Source organism: Pseudorasbora parva, chromosome 8, assembly GCF_024679245.1.
Source record: "Pseudorasbora parva isolate DD20220531a chromosome 8, ASM2467924v1, whole genome shotgun sequence".
Classification (NCBI taxonomy): domain Eukaryota; kingdom Metazoa; phylum Chordata; class Actinopteri; order Cypriniformes; family Gobionidae; genus Pseudorasbora; species Pseudorasbora parva.
Window position 1 is genome coordinate 39,240,515 of NC_090179.1, and position 19,546 is coordinate 39,260,060.

Consider the following 19,546-nt stretch of genomic DNA (forward strand, 5'->3'; position numbering starts at 1 on the left):
CATTTACATGACAGTCGACAATGGTGTTTTGGGCACACGCAAATGCAAACTTTTGAAAATAGGTTTCGAAGTGCACGTTTTTGAAAAAGGTAAACAACAAAAATGTACACGTTCAGTCTCCACCTAATGGCCTGGCAGCAGAACACAGCGTTTTTTGTTTTGTTTTCGAGGATCCGTGTGAATGGTGATCGTCTCATCTGTACGCGGAAAACTCCGGAAAAACTTCTCCGTTTTAAGCATGTCATTGTTGTGGAAATACATCCTTAAGGTCGGCTCACACGTCACACTGTTCAACTGAACAGTGTCTGAAAACGGAAAACTTTTTTTTATGTACCTTAGCCATTCATTTACACAAAAACGCCAGTTTAGGGGCCTGAAAACGGGTTTTAAAGTGTAAGGTTTTAAAGTGTAAGGTTTTGAAAACTATGCTTTTAATGTCTCTACGTAAACAACAAAAACATGAATCTGTGAAAAAGGTGATGTCATGCGCATGCGTATTTCATGTTCATGCATGCATATTACGTGTTTCTTGACAAAGCGACATCTACAGGTCTGGCATGCACAAGACAGCCCTGGCATGCAGATCCATGTAAATGGAGATCGTTTTTAGTATATCGTTGTCGTGTAAACATACTATTAGATGGAACATGACCTACAAAAGAGTTTTTTTAGGATAACTGGAATTTGATCAAATAATCCTATTGTCTTTTCAGTAAATACACCCACCCCCTCTGTGTATTTCACTCAGTTTTAAAGCTTTAAACCTCAATAGCTTTTATTAAAAAGTGCAATTTCTCCTCCAAAACCCATTTCATCAGTCACAAACAGCATATGACAAAGAATCAAGCTGTATTTGAGTAAGTCATCTTTTGTTATCATACAGTAATCCCTCCACAAAGGAGGATGTGAAAGGCCAGTTCAGGACACAAGCTAAGGACGTATAAATTGCTGTGAGCAAAATGACTGCATTCTCCCACAGTCAATACAATAGGCAGCAGTGCCCAGCATAGAGCCGCTTCATTATTCAGCGCTCAGGTTTCGTTCAGTCGGGGATTAGTGATGGGGATGTAGGCCGGCCGTGCACATAATGTCTCCCGAAGCCTGTGGGATGTGTTGTACCTCCCGCTTCCGAGAAACCGAGCCCCTGGAGCGCCAGTAAAACAATCAGTGGCGTGGAGGACGCTAGAGACTCAGCTATATAACAGACTCTTAAAGCGGCTTCACTGATGATAAAGGGCTCGTTGTGAGTCTTATCGCAGTGGTCAGTCACGGCGGTAACGTGTGTGAGAGCCGAGGGCAAAGTGAGCGCTAAAGTTGGATAGTCAAAGTGTTTATTTGAGTTGTGTTGAAAGCTCCAAACAGTCAGCTGTCTGGCTGATCTCTCAGCAGCGCCGATTTCAGCTATACACTATCCTCAACACTCGGGCCCGACCCGGCTCGGGTTACCCTGCGAACAATGCCAACTCTGTTCTGACTGCCTATCTCACAGGCTTCGTTGTACTAACATGTATACCCATGTCTGCAACGGACAGGGGATGAACAGATTATACTATGGCCTTGAATAGTTTCGCTCCTACTTTGAAGGTGGCTACAGTGATCATGCCTGTGAAATGCATTCTGGGCCCTTTATAGCATATAATCTTAACACAGCCTTAACAAGCATTGCAGGAACGTAACAAACACTCTATCCAGGCCAGTCGCCGCACCTTGGCCAAAACTGAAGCAAAGACAGCTCTGTGAATAGTGGTTCAGTTATTCCTGGAAGAAACATGTTACGGCTGTGAGTGTTGAGGGAAGCTGTCAACTTTTGACAGCCGAGTGTCGGGCGAATAGATTACACAGCTCCTTCTCATATTAGCATTAACAACACACAACCAACAACAGGGAAGACAAACATAGTCCAGTGCTTATACGGGAGATTCTTCAGTGAGAAAAAAAGCTTTTAAAATATAGAATATTAGGAATATACATTATCATGGCAAGATTCATGTTTTTTAAAGAAGTCTCATCAAGGATGAATATATGAATATTATAAAATATAGTCTTCTATTTTAATATATTTTATTTTTCTTGTGATGCCAAAAAATGATTTGAATAAAAAGGTTCAAAAGAACAGCATTTTTTTTTAAATAGAAATCTTTTGCAACATGACAAATGTCTTTACTGTCACTTCTGATCAATTTAACATGACTCCTTTTTCAAATAAAACTTTTAAGTAGTGTAATTTTTGAGTGAGGAAAAGTTAAATATGACAGCAGGATAACAGTTTTAAGATCGGAAATGTCATTAATTTCATGACTTATACTTAAGTACCATTTTCAAATAGTTTAATATTTGATAAATTAAAATTAAAAAACAACTGGTTTGGTGTCATTGTGCGCGTGTTGTCTTAAAAAATGTAAATAAAGACATTACTTAAAAAAAAAAAAAAAAAATTCACACTGTCACACTTTATTCCAAACAGCAGGTGATAAAGGTTAAAATTCAAAAACTGACCTAAAAAATTACATTATCAATAAATTATGAAAACATATGTTTTTACAGTGCTTTACTCATCCAAATAAGTTAAGAATTTTATATATTTTTTATAAGTTTAATATACCGTTTTCAACTGATTTTTAAGTCAGTTTAATGTAATTTAAGGTGAATTAAGGAGTCAACTTGGATGTTTTAGTAATTTAGTAAAAACAGGTTCCTGAGTAAAAATCAGGGAATAGTGATTAAAATGGATGTTATGAACGTGTTTGAGAAAGAAATGAATGAGAGGTGTTCTAATAAAGATGGTACATGTATGTAGGCTGTAAACTGAAGAATGTTTTATTTTTATATCAGGCCATTATTGTGGATCTGACCATTTTATTTTATCTTATTTTTTATTATTATAATTTTTTTATTATTATAATTTTTTACTTTATTATTATTATCTTTACAACTGTTTTAACTATGCTTGTTTTAATTTTTTTATTCGTCCATATGGTATTCTTTTTTCTCATGCATTTGTTACCACTGTTTTAATTAATTTCTATGTAAAGCACTTTGAATTGCCATTGGGTATGAAATGTGCTATACAAATAAACTTGCCTTGCCTAATTTCAAGGAAGCAACTTTTTTTTTACAGCGTACAACTGTAAAAAATGTTTGATAAACAAGTTATGACAACATAGGCTAAAGCAATGTAAAAACATATCAAAATAAGTCAAGTATTTTTCATCTTTTTTATAAGTTAGACAAGATTCAATTCATTTTTTTTAAAGTCATTTAACCAATTTAAGTTGAAATTAGCAAGTTGAACTATCCAGATTTTGTGTCCGTATATAAATGTCATCAGAACTGTACTGATGCGTTCAGTAATACACACACACAAAGGAAGCTGATTAGAAATATGATGCGTGTCATTCAAGGATGTGATGTCTAATTAAAAACCGAATTCCGAGAAGCATCTGGCAGAACGCTGAGATATAAAACAGACCCTGAAAGCTGTCTAATCCCCCTATGATTGAGACAAGCGTCCTTTAACTCAATTGCATTAAGATGGCTTAAGGTTTAATAGGCTTCCCAAAACACTGCTGCACTGTGTGCTCGCATCCTTTCTGTTACCTTTGCAAGCCAATCACGGGGCTAACTGCAGCAAATAAAAGTCTGAAAATATCATCATTTAAAAAGCAATGGTGAAACACAATAATCTGTATGCACATGTGGAGCACTGCCTCCTGAACATAACAGCAGTGTGACCGAAGGCCATGACCCATCAGTCCAGCGAGACTCCAGACCTTGGCCCCTGCTGACAAATGTGCTAGACGGGAGCCTTCAGAGCACCCGCTCTAACTTAAAGACGTAAATTCCATTAACCATGGCTAGTGACCTTATGAAAGTAATCTGGTTAAGTTCTTAAGTGCCTCTGATTTGATTTCAGCGCGCTTAAGTAGCAAAAACTGCATGAAGTAAATGGTGATGAGTGATGTAGAGAGAAGCAATCGTGGTTTTCATGAATGCTTCATGAGTTAAATGTGTAAGTGTGCCAATAAAAATAAAACGCAAGGACTGAGAGTGTCTTGTTAAATAAATCAGCAAGGCTAAAGTGTTTTTGGCCAGTTTGGCTGTGGAGTGCCTGATCCTCTATCCAATTAAGTGGAAGATTACCAGCACGTACTTGGCCCGAACATACCCACCTCCTAAGTTATGATGAGGCTAATTGGCTCTAAGTGTATTGTGTTTTACATCCTTGTACTCAATCTAGGGGATTTCTCATCAAGCCATCTGCCCAATGCAAGTATCACATGTCTTATCATATATTTTGTTACGCAATTCATCATATTGCGGAACGGAAAAGACCTAGGCTGGGAAAAATGCCATGAACTGCACCGTCAAATGTCTAAAGCAATAACATGAACATACATAAAAGGTTAATATCTAGAAAGATTGCACTGTGTATATTTCTAACAGCATGTGTGCACCATGCATGTGATCTAACTGAATACAACATTAGTTCAACAACATAAGTCACCTGATTTACTGCTAATAAATAATAGCTAAACACAATTCTAATATAATTGAGAAGTCAACGTAATTATAAAAATGCCCACTAGAGGTTCCTAGAGGATTCTGTCTTCTTGGAATAGGAACTGATGTGATGACACTACCATTAGATAATTGAGTCCATCTATCAAAGCTAGATTTAATGGTTGCTAATGTATTCTCATCCAGGGACGCAAATAAACACAACACTAAGCTACGGCATATTTATTAAAGTGCATGCTATAAAATGTGACCAATAATAATAATTTGAGGTTCACTTACCTTCATTTGGAGGAGGGAATGTCTCTGTTTGTCAGAGCAACCTGCAATATTAATAAGTTTCAGTAAAAATGATTCATTAGCCAACACATATTTTAACCACAAGAGGACAGTGTTTCACCACTGCAAACATGACATGCTCCTTCACGCTTTAAAAGACGCAATGCTTTCAAAGGAAACACACACACACACACACAAATATATATTTCCCCCCATGCTTTATAACAGGAAACAAAGACTGGTCCAATGAAAACAAATTGCTGTAGTGTGCTATCCATGTTCTTCACTGTAATATCTAAATGCACAGCAAGAAGCATAACCAATCCAAATCCACCAAATCTAAAGACATTAACGTTTGATTCGATTTTTCAGAAGCACTTACCCAAAATGGCAATGGAAAGACGAGACAAGGAGGATGAAACTCTCTGCTCCTTCTCAGTATAATCCAAAATACTGGCAAAAAGGTTTCTTTCTCAAATATCCACTGCTTTTCAGAGTACAGTAAAAGTGTTAAAAAGTTGCTATATATGCGACAGATAGGTCCCTCCGAAATCTAGGAGCTCTGACAAAGTGTTCGCTTCTACCCTTTGAATATCAGCACACGTATGATGTTGAACCAATCCTTTCCAGAGACTGAATCTGTATCCTGTAAAATCCTCCAAACAGGGTAAACACAAGGCTTTGAGCTCCTTCAGCACCAACAGATTAAGCGCAAATCCACCAGGAGCAGGTTCGTGATCGTGCAGGAGATCCTTTCCAGAGCATGTCCGGCTCAAGAATGCTCCCTCAGTAGAGAACCGTGCATTCCTGTGATCCCTCCCTCAGCGGACACTCCCACCGCCTCCCACACACCTCCCCTCCGCAGAACAATTACAACACTCTCCTCCTCTCTGCTCAACACGTACGTACCTATAGACAGTCTAGTGATTATGGCCATCCTCTTAATTACAGGCCCAGAATAACCAGAGGGGACAGGCGACAGGTCAAGAATGCTGATGAGACGGTTCCACCTCGCACCGAAATGAGACTTCACTCTCATTGGGTGACGCCGTCGGCTCCAATTAAAGCTGCTGTGCTGGTATGCCACCCCGCTTCTGTGCATGGTGAGAGAAAGATAATATGATTTAATGCAGTGGTTGCATTTGTACCCGTCACAGCTTATTATAAACACGTCATATAAATGTGAATGTCACGCACACAGTGTTGTGGAATTCTTAGAGAGATCGACCAATCGCAGAGGTCCTCATCAGACGGAGGGCTGTAAATGTCAGCGGGAAAAGGGCATGGCGGCATGATAAATCACAAGACGGGGTATTATCACAACAGATATATCACATAATTTATTAGAACCGTCAACACCCCTGTGGGAGGAGGCGGATGAAAGCTCCCTGCACTCTTCCGTTGCTAATGCGGTGTCCTCTCTGAACCGGGGATGGGCTCTCTGGGGGAGATAGCACAAGACTTCAAAGTCTGTGGCCTGCCAAGACCGCGGGGAGGTCTCATTCAGTCGCTGCCCCTGTCGGCCCTGAGGGAGTTTCTAATTGCATTTCACAGGCCCTGAACAAAACAAGGCCTTGTTCAAGCTGAAGTTGGTCCTCCTGCTGGGACGTAGCTGTGATTTGCGACTCCTCAGCGGGACGTGGATCTTCGGCGTGCCAGCGCCGCTGAGCAAAACAGTTTCAGCTTCCTTCTTCTGACTGCACGCACCGGGACGCCGATTGGCAGATGAATATGCGAGTGGCCGCAACACCTTCCTTCTCCCCTCGGAGGGCGTTCGATCTGTGGGTCTGGAGGCAGATGTGTGGGCTCAAGTTGAAAAATGTATTCAGACCTACAAGAGAGACTCCAAATCATATGCAGGCCATCAAATATCATCAAACAGAAGAAGATTAGGGGGTTTTCTTTTCATAATTTATGAGCTCCAAATAACTAGACCCAGTACTTTCGACTGGGTCTAGCTGAGCCTGATGTTACTGCGGTATTTTATGGCAGTTTGATGTCTAATATCAGCGTAGTTCTTGTGCATTTCATTTAAATCAGACATGCAACATGCATTTCTAAATCCAAGGCTGCATTTGACATTAAAGTGATAGTTCACCCCAAAAAAGAAAATGACCCCATGATTTACTCACCCTTAAGCCTAAAAAATGTCCTGGCTCTTCCAAGCTTTATAATGGCAGTGAATGGAGGATGAGATTTTAAAAGCTAAAAAAAAAGTGCATGCATCCATCATAAAAATACTCCACAAGGCTCCGGGGGGTTAATAAAGGCCTTTTGAAGTGAAACGATGCACTATATAGCTTCCGAGTAAGCTTTGACGCCTCTCGTGGTTCAAACAAATAGTGTTGGGAAACAAACTTAAGCTCCTCTTCTCTTATAACGCGATCCTCAGACATTTCTCTTTAAAAAATCTTGTTTTAGACTTATAATTTGTGAGTGTGTTTTGTTTTCCTCTATCCTCTGTGCTTCAAGTCAGGTCAGGGGTTATTATTTCGCTGTAAAAATATTTGTACGGCCGTCTGTCGGAAGCTAGTTATTTTAGTTTATTAAGTCTTAAATATGGAAATTTTTCTTTCTTTAAAAAAAACAACAACCTTTGTTTCGCGTCAGAATAGCTTTATTAACTGCCTAGAGCCATGTGAGGTCCTTTCTTGATGGGTGGATGCACTCTTTAGGCCTTTAAAATCTCGTCCCCCATTCACTCCCACTATAAAGCTAGGAAAAGCCAGGACATTATTTAATATAACTCCAATTGTATTCATCTGAAAGAAAAAAAGTCACATACACCTAAGATGGCTTGAGGGTGAGTAAATCATGGAGTAATTTGTGTGTGAACTATCCCTCTAAGAACCAGGACATTACATTTCAGTGTTTGCATTAAAAGCAAAGCTATATGGCACCTTTATATGTGATATTTGAGAAGTCATACACACACACAGCTCTATAATGACAAAGGTTTGAAATCAGTATTTATTTACCACTAATGCTAATTTTTTATTCATAATTTTGAAGAAAACTTAAACCCAAACTGCAACCACAATCTTGCTGTACCTCTAACCTCAACCTATTTTATAAGCATTATTTATATTTGAACAATAAATAGATTAATTTATATATATAATTTTTAAAATCACATGCAAGTTAAAAAAGACTCTTGGAAACTGCGATTTACTGGTAAGTGCTGGTAATTTAAACCATATCCAAGTATTAAACAGATTTTTGATTTGAATGACCAAATAGCAGCACTTTGTTTAGAACGTAGATTTAAATCACTGCACTTTTGCACATAATCTTCAGTCATTATTTAACTAATATAAAAGAGAAATGATCATATATAGGGAGACAGTGCCATCACAGTATCAAAAAACAACCATATATTACCAACGCACAGCGTGTACGACTCACACAAAATAGTAAATCATTGCTAAATTGTATCAGATGAGTCAGATGATTACTGAAAACGAGCAGTGGAACGAGGGCTTTTATTAACTCAGTGCTCATTCTAATAAGTCCATTTGAAGTCATTTTGTGTAATTATGACAAAGAATCAGTTTACCGTAGCGCATTTACCGCATCTGTCCCAGCTTTAGGCCCTAAAACCCCAAAGATATCGAATGAAGAATGAGCACATGCAAGTTTTTCCTTCTGTCTTCTTTTAAACAGAAAGATTCTAGCAGACTCTCCTCAAAGGCAAAGTCATTAGTGCAGACTTGGCCTGATTGTTTTCACTGATTTTCTGTCTGAAGGAGGAGTAAATTGATGCCTTGGCCCTTCAGCTTCAGTCTGGCTATTAATTTCAAAGAGCAGGTTTGGCCCGATGGCCCTTTGAGAGAAAGCTGATTTAACTAGATCATTTTTAACAGGGATGGATTCCTCCATACTTGCCCTTTGGAATAGCTTCTGTCCTCCATAAGCACTGGTCTGTAATGGCAAGCTCCTTCTGAGACTATTACTAAGGGCCAATTGGCCTTGAAATGAAATACATGATCTTAATGTACTGGAAGATGTGCGAGCCGTTGGTTTGGGGAATGGAATGACTCAGTGCCGCAGGAGTTTTTAGTCCACGAAGAGACGTGCTGCAAGAAGCCGCCGATTCCACGCTGTCAGATCAAGGTAGACTTCACGAGCCGGCGTACGCAAACTCGCATGACAGCCGCTGCTATTTCCAGGGAGAGATAATCAAAGGCATTTGACTTGTGAGAGCCATGGCGAAATACCAATATTCTTGGATTTCAAAGAGCGTCTAACCACTGAATAGGGTTCCCATTCGCCCTTTCATTGGGATGACACAATGTTGCATCTGCTCGGCAAGGGATAAATTAAGCATGTGAAAGTTTTAGTGAAATCCCCATTTTCCAGTTAATCAAATCTCCCCTAATCAAATTAGGAGCTGTAATTCCCCAGGATGCGTGTGACAAAAGTGCATTATTCCTGCCTTTGGGGCCGCAAAAGAGAAATCAGCGTGAGGCCATTCCCCTCTGCTTCAGTGGCCCTGAATTGAATTGCTCTTCCGACTGACCCGAGCGCAAGAGGCAGGGTCGAGGTAAACTTTGGCAGTGTTTGAGTTCCCAGCTCATTAAAGAGCTGCCTCTGAGGCCACCTCCAGAGACTGTTGAGCCATTCATTAATGAGGCACTTGTGTAATTTTCCCTGGACATCTGTGACGAACAGGCTCTCTTCCCAATGCCGCACAAAAAAACACCTCAGACAATGAAGCTCACACTGGCGGCTTAGGGAAACCGCCAACGTTCACAGTTACTCGTCACGAGCCTGCATATAAAATCATCTTCAATCGTACGAATGTAGCATTGATCACCTGTGAGCAATGCACAAGGACTCATTTTCCACTGAATGAGAAGTCTTGAGATTTGATTGAAGATCTTCAGTAGGGCTGGCACATACAGGGAGCACAGAAAGTGCCCTTTTATGCTCGCTTAGCAGGGCGGTAAATAGGCCCATGGAGCATTCAGATGCCACTTATCAAGTGCTCATAACCGATGTGTACCTCCCGGCTTTGCACAACAGCTTCCTTCCAAACCGATTCATATGGCAGCTAATGAATATGCCACTTTAGACTTCATGAATTGTTCCTTTCCGTTCACTGCCCCCAGTGTTAACACCTCTTTATGCCATTCTTAACACCTACTGCACTGCCTCTCAAGGTCACTCTGGCTGAACGGAAAGCTGGAGAAAGCCGCACAAAACCTGAGAGGCTCAATTCCTATTCATTTGTCACATTTGCATGCATGCCTCTATACTCAATCACACAAAGGCCACGGTAGCTTAGCCATTGCCCCCTACCAATTACAAATGAGTCCATTAAGCTGTCTGCATTGGGCCCAGCCTCTTCATGGTAATGGCTTGTGAGATTTCCATCATAATCGTCGGGCTCCCACTGCAGTCATGAGTGCAGATGGAGGAGGAGAGTGGGTAAAGAGCTATCAAACGGGGCAGAGTGCATTCTTTCGGCTTTGTTTACGTGCAGGCCAACTCAAAAGCCAGTGCTTTCTTTAGGAGAAAAGAGCCTTTAAAGATTATTACAAAATTCTTGTGAGATTTAGGGAGCTAAAATCTGTGAAAAACAGTAGCCTTGATACCGATAAACTAATCATTAGTTTTAAATGATTACTGATAATAACTAATCAAATTTTATACTATTTTGTCAAAATAAATAGGCATCACAACAATATGATGTACAATATGGATATTCATTTTTATAAAGTTAAAGTATAACTTTAACATAATCAAATGCAAATATAATCAAAATATAAACATAGACATAATGAGCATGTACAAATAGTTCCAATATTGACCAATTAAACTAATTAAAAAAATCTCTAATATTGGCCGATACATTGTAGACCTGCATAGCAAATAATTTATGAGGACTACAAACTCTATAATATCATTATAATGCTTCAGATCCAACTTACAGTAAACTAAACCTAATCCAGATTATCCTCATTAGTTATAAGTATCATTTTTAAGATTATTTGTTCAGCCAAAATCAGGACAATTGTAGAAATGTGGGAAACACTGACTGAAGCAGATGGGATGTTTCTTGCTGTGTCAAATCATTTTCCTCTTTGGTTCCAAAATTAAATGGCAGGGGGTGATTTACGCACCTTCTCTATTAGCAATCTTGGAAGAATAATGTGAACAGCTTTTATTACATGCTGCTTGTTACTCTGACACCTAATCTACAAAGTCTGTTAACGTCTAAAGGGAAATAACAAATCATTTAAACCAGACAATCAATCCCATAAACATGCATTTATCAAGCTCATTTGTGAAGCCTGACCTAGTTCTTTCAAGTCATATAACAGGACAACTCTATAAAAGTCTATTCATAAGTGAAGGTAAATCACAGCTCGTGAAAAGTCTCAGCATATAAAAGAACTCATGACCCACCATTACATGATTTCACATATAAAAATAAATAAATAGCAAGGGCCGAAGTGTTTTACCCTAGACCTTTTTACACGTTCACCAAGTTGTAAGAGGATGTGTCCTTATAAGGAACAACAAACAAGTCGTGTCTAAAAGAGATGATTGGCAAAAAATGTCCAAAAATGGTTTTGCACATTTTGTACCCCACTGACCTTCTTTGCAAAACAGCTAAACCATTCTTTAAAGGTGCCCTAAAATGAACAATTGAATTAACCTTGCCATAGTGAAATAATACGTTCCGTTTCATGGACATCACATACTGTGAGTCTTAAAAAACACCATGGAAAAGTAAGTTATTCTCAACCTAACGCCACCTGTGATGCAATCTCTGGGGATCATTTATACGTACGCCCCCGACATTTGCATATGTCCGAACGTGTTCACTGTCTGATGGAGCTGTATCATCGGGACTGCAGGTAAACAAGCGACACTCGAGGATAAGCAAAAACGTCAGCTCTCATGACACACGTCATGTTCCAGGCTGTGTGAGGGACGTGAGGACTTTACCCTTCCTACAGATAAAAAATATCAACAGTCATGGTTGATGTTTATTATAATCGGATACCGCAACAATTTAATTCAAAATCGTTCGCTTGCTCGGCCAATTTCAAGCAAGCTTCGCTTAGCGTCTTAAACTGAAGAAAGGGGCAACTGTATTCCTGCAAGCACTAAGTAGTGATTTATCCACTTATTGACTGTTTAAACAATTTATGATTAAATTGAAAGTTTCTTAGACAGCATTGTCTAGATAACGCAAGATGCTAGAACAGTAACAATAGGAAACACCTAATCTGTCTAATGACAGAGTGTAATATTATTTTGTATTACAAAATACAACCGTAGATACGTTGCTTACAGATCGTTCACTTGATTCTTCTAGCAAACGTCACCTTTTCCACCATATAAGTTAAAACGACAGTCATTTGACAAGGCTATTCATTTTGTACAAATATATGTATTTATATTTTTGAGAACTGAAGTATGATGTTTTCGCATGCTTGTATTTCAGAGTACATCACAGCCACTGCGTAGCCTACATTGTGACTAAATTTATATAAACATGCAATATCGTTGACGAAAAAAGACAAGTCTAAAACGTAGTTTAAAAAATAAAAACTTGAAGCGGATGTAAGAAGATTGTTCGTGCCTGCGGTTGCAATATTTCAGTAATTTAAATCCCCCAATCAGAGCTTTTCTGTGAAAAGAAGATGTATACTATCTGGTGTTTTACTCAACACGTACAATCTGGCAACCATATGCACACAAGCTCTCTCTCGCGAGGATGCTCTGAAGTAAGATGCATTTTAGCAATCTCCATTTGAGACGTTCTGCTTAAAGTGTCATTTAGCCGTTCTGTGTTCTTTCATGAGCCGCTTCGCTGAACAACTGAACTGCTGTGAGCTGCTGAAATAAGCCAATCAGAGCAGAGCTCAACATTAATATTCATTCTCTTCCAAATAAGGCAAAAACAGAGCATTACATTTGGAGGGTTGTAAATGGACCTGTAACACTGTATATGGACATTTTTGCCCTTAAATAAGCCACATAACCTCTATGTAGATATCAGAGAACAATTTAACATATTGTTTCAACTCATTCTAGGGCACCTTTAAAATATCTTCGTTTGCCTCTTTTGTGTTAGTTTGGAATGACATGAGGGTGAGTACATTTTGACAGAACGTTCATCTTCGGCTATCCCTTTAAAAGTCAACCGTTCCCCATAACTGATGTTTGTCAACCTTAAAGTTTACAGCTTGTGAACCTGCAACACCATTTACAAGAGTTACAACCATTCTGTAGCAATACGACCCTTCACAACGAAGTACCTAATCGCTCTGCTTGCGCTATATTTCAGAGAACTGTAGACTCTCCTCAACCGTTACATGGTGAGAGTGATTGCAGCAGATCACCTTGAGGACATCTAGCCCTAATGTAGTGCCCCAGTAGTGGAGGACCATGAAGAAAGATGATAGGACTTCAGTGGTATTAATCACCCCGACAGTGAGAGTCTCAGCCCCCGGCCGTCAAGGGCTCAGGATAAGCTCGTAAAAATTGCACGGCCCTCCACAGGGCGCTCATGTCTTACTTGTTTATGGCAGCGAGTCCCAGAGGACGTGGCAGTGATGTGCTAGCCTCTAAACCCACGCCGTCAGGAATGATGTATGACCATCATTACCAGAAAATATCACTTCAGCCGACCCATGATCTTGCTCCGCTAAGGGTCATATTATCCATGAAGAACAAATTACGGTCCCCTCCGCACATTTAAATTACTAGCAAAAAAAAACTGCTCCTGCAGAGATGGTGATATGTCATCGGTGACAATGCCCCCCGGTGTAACGCAGATAAAAACCCACCTGAGAAATCATCATCATACAGGATGCTAAAGTTCACTTGCGTTTGCTGTCATGTAGAAGCAAATATACAGGAAAGGTTGTGCACTTTAATTTCCCCCATTTGAGCAATTAGCATATTTACACAACAAAGACAGTCGTGAAATGGCATTTTCAGATTTTGCCGTTTATCACTTCGTTTTGTGCTTGATCTTTGTATCTTTAAATAAATGGTGGTTATATTCATCGATATGTCAAATTTAACCTTTGCCAACTTTCAAATCCATTTTGGCTTATTGCAGGTTTAGATATATTTTATATAAAGTATGTTAAATGTATGGATGTGGCAGATTCTTTTATCCAAAACAACCTACACTCAGGGGATACATTTTTATCAGTGCTTGCATTTCCTGAACGTTTCTGGGAACCCATGACCTTGGCAGCACTACACTACCTGTACTTGAGGAACACTACTGTAAATCCTGACTATAAAATACTTCACATACTCATGTTATACATTAGAGGTTATTTTTCCCAGTCTTTAGCTGCATTTCCACCGCAGGAACTTTTCCCAGGAACTAGGGACTTTGGGGTGGTCCTCAGTAGTGATGTGTCATTTTGAACGAATCTTTAATATGACTCGAGAACGAGCGATTTGTTCTCAGCGATTCATTCTCAGAAAGCGATTCGTTCATTTTGTGTTGACCAGGCATGCACAACATCCCATATGTTCTGTACAGGGAACAGAATTGATTAGTTCATCTTTCGAGTCCGGGTTTGAGTCATTCGTTCATCAAGTCCCAGCTCCATAAACAAGGCTATGCAGTCTGTACCGAAAACAGAAATGATTCGTTCTCTTTAGTCTTTCGGTCCGATTCTCGTTCTTTTGTCACGTGACATGACAGCCGTGTTGGACAAAGAAATAGTTCATTCACAACCTTCCTCACAAACAAGTACGTAGTTTTGTTTTGTTTTTCTTCAGTTTTTTTAGCTAGTAGGCCTATAACTAATGATTGATTTTCCTATGAATCCTGGACGCTGGGTTGGTCAGAATGGATAGGCATAATAACAGTTTATTGCCCATATCTTCTGATGATTTTATAACAAAAATATTACAACATGCAGTCAATAAATAATACGACTCTAATGTTGTACATGTTGTGAGACACTGAACCGGCGTGGTCATGTGACAAAAGAACGAGACTCAGAGTCCGACCCGAAGAACAACTTGAACGAGAAGACTCGAGATGAACGAATGTCTTCTGTTTCCGGGGACTGCATAGCCTTGCCTATATTGGGCTGGGACTTGATGAACGAATGACTTGCAGACTCGAGAGAACTAAACTTTTCTGTTTCCGGACGCATGTATTACATATGAGGCTGTCACGGCCCAGATCGGACATGATGACAAAACTAACGGCTCGAACCAGAAGTCATGAGAGGTGTAGCCTAGCTACTAATCTTTCTAGGGAATAGACATGATTAAATGTGAAGTGACTAAAGAAAATTAAGATTTTTTAAAATCATTTCTTTCTCAAAGTTGCATTAGCTTATAGTTTATTTTTTTTATTCCAAAAGTACTAAATGTCTAGCCTGACAAGCCAGACCCACATCAAGATATTTGGTCTGGAAACTGACCATAGACAGGGCTCAATCCGAGCGGCGGGATAAACGGTTGTCTTTTAAACTCCCTCTGCACGCGATAGGATAGCGCTACACCAACCAGAGCAACGAAGGTGAAAGAGCTTGTTGATAGATTAAACATTTGCCGTATCCGGTCGGCAAAACTGAAGTCATTCTTAAAAAGGGAAGATGTGTTAGGTGCGTTAGGTGCAGTTCTTTGTTCTAAAAGCTTAACTCCAAGTCTTCCAGAGTCACGATCAAAGCTGATTCGACAGACCGCCGTTCGCCAGTTTCTGTGTTTACTAGAAGCACGCAAGCGCAACTCTGCCGTCATCATTATGGCCCCGCCCACCTACTCTATACACGATGTGATTGGCCTGGCAAGAGTTAGGGGAATACAGCTCAGAAGGGTATTGAGAGTTGCTAGACGACACTCGCGGGCAGATTAGATTTGCTGCCGCTAGGGTGCGTCTAGATTTCTAGGCTACTAAACGTGTTGATTTTACATGTAACATTTTTATTAGATTCTGCTTAAATGAACGAAATGACTTGGAAAAAAGATTTGTTCATTTTGCGGAACAAGATTCAAAGATCCAAGTCAGTAAAATGATTCAAACTTCCCACCACTAGTCCTCGGTGTGTTTTGACCACAGAAACCAGGGTCTAAATGAAGGAACTTTCGGGGGTGGGACTTGTACGCTGAACATGCCGATTGGTTGAGTTCACGCAGTATTTTATTTCAACCTAAATGTCTGTAGCGGTGTGTGCAGTAAGAGTTGTTTGGTATTCGAATCAACAATGAAGTTTAAAAAATACGACAGATGGACCGACAACGAGGTTTATTTTCATAAAATCAGTTCAGTTAGAGAACATTTACAGCGCGTTTTCATTATGGCACGTTTACAGTTCATGCCTTTGTAAGCTTAACTTTCATAGTTAAGTTTAAACACTTATAAGTCAAGTTACACTCATAAGTCAAGTTTAAACACTCACTTTGCTCCGCACCGCTCCATTTACATGAATGCCCGCGGCTGCCCGAGCCGAGTGCTGTGAGTGTGATGATCCCCATGGACAGGTTGAAACAATGCGGAAATAGTTCCCTCTACTAGCTGTAGTCTTTAGCCTCTGGCCAAAAATTCCTATAGAAAATTTCAAATAGGAAAACAATCATTCAAATATACTCTAGGGTTTCTACTGATACAAAGCCATATGCTAATCGGTGAAGTAACCCTTTAAGCCTATTTGTGGAAAATGAAATCCAGCGGGCTCTGGAAAGTCGCACACAGTCCTACGTCACCGAACTAATCTTCATGGTGCATTAGACCGCGATGGAAATGCAGGCAGCAGCAGGTCTGGTAAAGTGGCCATTAACTGCATTGTTTATAATGTTTCCTGGGAGCACTTTAACGTTAATATGATTTTGATACTAAAATGGTCATAATTTAGAAATAAAAGGCATTTGTCCTACCCTGATTTTAGCCTCTGATCTGAACGCTCTGTTTGAAGGGGCGTGTCTGCTGTGAGACTGAAGTGTAAATGCCCTGCTGTGATTGGCTGACATCTTTGCATATGAAATAGCTAGTATTGCATGTTAAACTCTCTCTAAAGTTTTTAGGACATTTTTACTTTTACAGCTCTCAAGGTTAAATAATCATGAAAAGTGTTGATTATAGCATTATATTTATACCTTTACCTTTAAACTATGATGAATTACTATTGATTATTACATTATATATGTGAGCATTGAATAATATGTTTTAATAACCTGAGTGACCGCTGGACCGGACCTTTTGTTTCAGTCCAGACCCCATGTAATGCAACAGAATGGACAATTATGGGTACAGTGGCATGGTCATTCTCTGCATTCTCTTTGCCTTTGGAAAACGAATCGCTTGATAATTTATAACCGAGGAGAAACAAGCGGCTGATGAATAGTATCCATTATCATGCATCATTTACTGTAATAACAGGCTGCTATTTCCATACAAGAAATGACAAAAATCCTCCATAAATTAGTTTCGAATTTCGCCTGTGGATGTTGGGAAGAGAATAAAGGAGCTTGTGAGTTCTACCACCCAATATCAATTTTAAGGTCCATTTACTTCCTCATCCCTGATCCCTGCCACGCTGAACAGACGGAGACCCCTGAGTGGGCGCATATGGCAGAGGGCTGGGAGTCCACTGGAGCTGGTAATGATGGCAGCAGTGGACTGGTCCATCACAGTGCCAGCGCTGGGGCTCCATTGGCGCAGAGTAATTGACAGCCATGAGCTTCCCTACAGAGCTCAAACACCGCCGCCTGCTCTCTGGCACACACTCCCTAATTCACACACGCAGTCTTGGCTGCTGGCTCAGCAGGGGCAGGCCATCCAATTTACAGCTCTGTCCAGCACTGCCCCGGGAGCCATCTCCAGCCTGCCCAGCCGGCCCAACAGAGACTAATGAAGGGCTCCTCCAACACCTCATACATTATGGAGAGAGAACAGACAGATCAGGAAAACACTGCCAACGCACTCCGCTTTTTTGAACGGAGAGAATCAATTGGGTTGTTGTGGGTAACCGCTCCCCTGCTACGACACCACTCTCGTTACACGCATAGGAAAACGTAAAGGTGATGGAGGGAGAGAGCGTGCAAACGAGACATTATTTCTGGCTCTCCTTTACTTAAGCTCGATGTGTTGCTGTTCAAATTTTCTGCACCACATGAAACACCACTTAAAGCTTTGCTTCCACTTACCAGCTCAGAAAGCAAGATGTCATCTTTCCAAGATACACTGGGAAACGACCCCTCTAAGATGACCTCCCTTTTTTTGTTAATCTGTATGGGAAAAAATTCATAATCAGTTATTTTGTATACTGTATAAAGACTACAGAGGTCCATCTACCTATAAGCATACACAGACTTTATGTATAATGGAGCTTCACTTCATTCTGTTCTTGCATACTTATGAGAGCATGGAGCACACCGGCCCACCGCTGAGCCTGCCTTGGCATGCTGTTACAATGAAACAAATTGTATTCTGCGATGGCTCCGCATGAGTCTTGGCTTGCTAACGTCCTTGGGATGCTTACCATCTGGCAGTCCCATCACTGTGTTCAGATACACTGCATTTCAAAGGGAAACAGCACAGAATGCAAACAAGACTGTTATCAAGTACTTTCCTCCGATGTTGGAATGTTGAGTAGTAAAGTTAATAATTCAATAAACGTTGGTTTTGCTTAGTTATAGCTGACAGCTACAAAGATGTTATTGAAAAAATATTAAATCATTTTGGCATTTTAAAATAAAGTAGAAATAAAATCAAATAAATATTAGATGAAGAACTTCAACTTTAAAACCATACAAAATTAGAAATGTTATTTGAATACAATAGGTTGAAGTACTAAAAATTACTAAAACTTAACATAAATTTGTAAATATAGCTGCAAGCAGCAATTATTGGGGTCAAGCACAAAGAACATGATAATACATCATATAAAAATATCAGATCAACTGTAACAACAAGCATTTAAAGACATTTTAAGATGATTTTAGACAAAATGGCTGAAAAATAAATAGTCATTAGTAATTATTTAATGGTTTATCACTTTTGACCAACAGGTGGCGCTGTTATGAAACTGATGTGGTGTGGTCAAAGTGAGGTGAGGAAACACGGTTTGGTGTCAATATGCCAAAGTATTGCAGAGAACATGAGATGCATAACTTTTTGGCCGACATGGTCTGAAGATGATACGATCGGATTTCGGTAAAAATCTGACAAATGGTCTAGTATGAGTTTTAAAAAGTAGTAAAAAATAAAATAAAAATCATAATGGCGGACAGGAAGTTCAGTTACTTCGGTCACTGGTTTCAATGTTCTCAGCATGATCCAATGAATTTATTACAATCAGTTTAATTATAATAGGCTAATGTAAAAGTGATTAGCATTTTTGGAAATTTACTTACAACTTTTGACCTCAAGGTGGCGCTGCTCTGAAGTTTTTTGAGTACCTTCAGGTTCTAAAGATGTTGTCTGGCTATCACTAGACCAAGCTCAATTTAAATTTGAAATGGCGGGAATATTTTCATTAAAGGTGCACTATGTAGTATTTTTGCAGTAAAATATCCAAAAACCACTAGGCCAGTGTTATATATTTTGTTCAGTTGAGTACTTACAATATCCCAAATGTTTCCAACTATTTGTAAATCAAATTTGTGAGAAAATTGCTATTTTAACCAATGCCCCGGGAGGTGTCAGCATAGCGTTTGAGCGAGTCGCCTGTCAATTGCGTCATATCTGCGCTACCCTCAGTTTTATTCTGCAGAAGCGCTTTACTCTTAGCAGTGTGAACATATCACAGCAGCG

The 19,546-nt window shown here is 39.7% G+C and overlaps 1 protein-coding gene across 5 annotated transcripts in view; it reads right to left on the bottom strand.

The window, feature by feature from the left end:
• auts2b (activator of transcription and developmental regulator AUTS2 b) overlaps nt 1-18,292 on the bottom strand; it is a 33,728-nt gene extending 15,436 nt beyond the window's left edge. For 2 of the 5 annotated variants that reach the window (XM_067451207.1, XM_067451202.1), the window contains exons 1-2: nt 5,177-5,620; nt 4,798-4,838 (exon numbers count right to left, since the gene is read on the bottom strand). The gene's annotated coding sequence lies outside the window, so the exon portion shown is untranslated. Of the gene's footprint in view, nt 1-4,797; nt 4,839-5,176; nt 5,622-5,703; nt 5,889-5,991; nt 6,626-17,937 lie in introns of those variants that run through there. The other 3 variants (XM_067451203.1, XM_067451204.1, XM_067451206.1) reach the window with 3 other exon arrangements.
• Nucleotides 18,293-19,546: the final 1,254 nt, after the last annotated feature.